Source organism: Mastomys coucha, unplaced genomic scaffold (assembly GCF_008632895.1).
Source record: "Mastomys coucha isolate ucsf_1 unplaced genomic scaffold, UCSF_Mcou_1 pScaffold3, whole genome shotgun sequence".
Lineage (NCBI taxonomy): Eukaryota > Metazoa > Chordata > Mammalia > Rodentia > Muridae > Mastomys > Mastomys coucha.
In genome coordinates this window covers 72,564,348-72,566,946 of record NW_022196909.1, presented here as the reverse complement: position 1 = coordinate 72,566,946, position 2,599 = coordinate 72,564,348, and the positions used below count along the sequence as shown (strand labels likewise).

The following is a 2,599-nucleotide window of genomic DNA, read 5'->3' as shown; positions in this document are numbered from 1 at the left end:
TTTTAGAGGGGAAACTGGGAAGGGAGAAATTTACATGTAAATAAAGAAAATATCTAATAAAAAAATCCCAGAAGGCCTGGGGAATGAGTGAAAATATGCATCTTCTGAGGGTGGGGGATGAAGGAATCACTAGGAAGTCCCAGAGATCTGGAATGGGGGAGACTCCCATGACTCACTGCTGGTGATCTTAACCAAAATTACCAACAGTGGGTATATAGAACCTGAAGGGACCACTTCCAATAGTCAGATAGGACCCCCCATTGGAGGGATGGAGACACCAACCCACTTACAAAACTTCTGACCCAAAATTTCTCCTGTCTAAAAGAAATGAGGGGACAAAAATGGAAGAGAGACTGGGAGAAATAGCTGACCAGTGATCAGCTTAACATAAATCCATCCCATGGGCAGGCACAAATCACTAATACTTTCAATAATGCTATGTTGTGATTGCAGACAGGAGCCTAGCATGGCTGTCCTCTGAGAGGCTCGATCCAGCAGCTGAATAAGACAGATGTAGATACTCATATCCAAACAATGGATGGCAGTCAAAGTCTCCTATGGAAGAGTTTGGGGAAAGATTAAAGGAACAGAAGGAGATGGCAACCCCACAGGAAGACCAAGAGTGTCAACTAACCTGGACACCTGGGAGCTCCCAGAGACTGAGCCACCAACAAAGAGCATACACAGGTTGGTACAAGGCCTCTGGCACATATATAGCAGAGGGCTGCCCTGTCTTGCCTCAGTGGGAAAAGATGCACCTAATCCTGTAGCGACTTGATGCCCCAAGGTAGGAGGAAATATGAAGGGGCATCCTCTCAGAGGTGAAAGGGAAGGGAAATTGGGGGGGAGGGACTCTGTGAGGGAGAACAGAATGGAGCAGCGTTTTGTATGTAAATAAATAAAACAATTAATTAATATAAAAAAGAACTTCTGAGGGTCACCGTCTCCAACATCAAGCTGTATACAGAGCAATATAAACTGCATGGTATTGCTACACAGATAGGTTGATCAGTAGAATGAGATCAAAGCCCCCAAAATAAACACACACACTTACAGAGGATTGATATTTGACAAAAAAGCCAAAACTACAATGAAAAAAATGAAAGCATCTTCAACGAGTGGTGCTGGTTTGACTAGGTGTCTGCACGTAGAAGAATGCTAGTAGATCCATATTTCTCACACTGCAAAAAACTCAAGTCCAAGTGTATGAAGGCCTTCAACATAAAACCAGATACACTAAACCTAATAGAAAATAAAGTAGGAAATAGCCTTGAACTCACCAGTACAGGAAACAAAACAACACCAATGACTCCATCACTAGGATCAACAATTAATAAATAGGACCTCATGAATATGAAAGACTTCAATAAGACAAAGGACACTGTCAATAGCACAAAGAAACAGCCTACAGATTGGGAAAAATCTTCACCAACCCCACATCTGACAGAGGGCTACTATCCAAAATATATTTTTAGAACTCAAGAAATTTGATACAACCAATCCCCCCACAAAGAATTCTCAACAGAAATGTTCAATATCCTTAGTCATCAGAGAAATGCAAATCAAAATGACCCTGAGATTCCTTCACAATGGCTAACATAAAAAATTCAAGCAACCATATATGCTGGCAAGGATATGAAACAAGTGGAACACTCCTCCATTGCTGGGAGCAGTGCAAACTTGTACACAACTCTAGGTATCAATCTGGCAGATAAAAAAAATGAATAGTTTTACCTGAAGAACCAGTTATTCAATTCCTGAGCATGTAGCCAAAAAATGCTCTACCATCCCACAAGAACACAAGTTACATTATGTTTATAGCAACTTTACTCATAATAGCCAAACCTTGAAATTACCCAGCTCCTCCTCAACCAAAGAATGAATACATTAAAAAAATGTTGTTCATTTACACAATAGACTGCTCAGCTATTAAAAACAAGAACATGGTGAATTTTGCAGGTAAATTGAACTAGAAAGTATCATCCAGAGTGAGGTAACCCAGATCCAAAAGATATACATGTTAAGTACAGGATACTCTTGCTATACTCCACAGATCCAAAGAAGCTAATCAAGGTGGAAGCCCAGGGAAGGATGCTTGAAGCTCACTTAGAAGGGGAAGTAGAATAGTCAAAGGATACAGATGTATGGAGATAATTGGAAGGGAGGGTAAAAAGGAATTTGGGATCAATTGTGGGAAGAGGGCAACCTCGAGCCAAGGCTGTTCCACAGTCCTCTGTAAACAGGTCCCACCAGGAGAAAGCTGGTCTCCCAGGAATGTTCTCACTCACAGGCTCAGAGGTAAGATTGCCACTTTCTCTCCAATAACTGTCAAAAGCTGAACCAGCCAGGAGTGCACAGAGCAGAGGAACAATGGAACACCTGGGAAAGGATCCTTCCAGTTGCCATCTGCACCTAGGAGTTAAGGGTGTTCCAACAGCCCTCTGTATATAGGTCCCTCCAGAAGAAAGTTGTTGTCCCAGGAGTTCTGACACAGGCTTACAGACCCATATGAGAGACAAGCTCCAGCCAGAGACAGCAAGACCAACTAACACCAAAGATAACCAAATGGCAAAAGGCAACTGCAAGAAACTTACCAAAA

At 42.0% G+C, this 2,599-nt stretch overlaps 1 protein-coding gene across 3 annotated transcripts in view; it reads right to left on the bottom strand.

Annotated features, from left to right (window-relative positions):
- The window catches only part of Adgre1 (adhesion G protein-coupled receptor E1), a 160,490-nt gene that overhangs the window by 84,390 nt on the left and 73,501 nt on the right, over window positions 1-2,599 (bottom strand). The gene's annotated exons all lie outside the window — the stretch shown is intronic.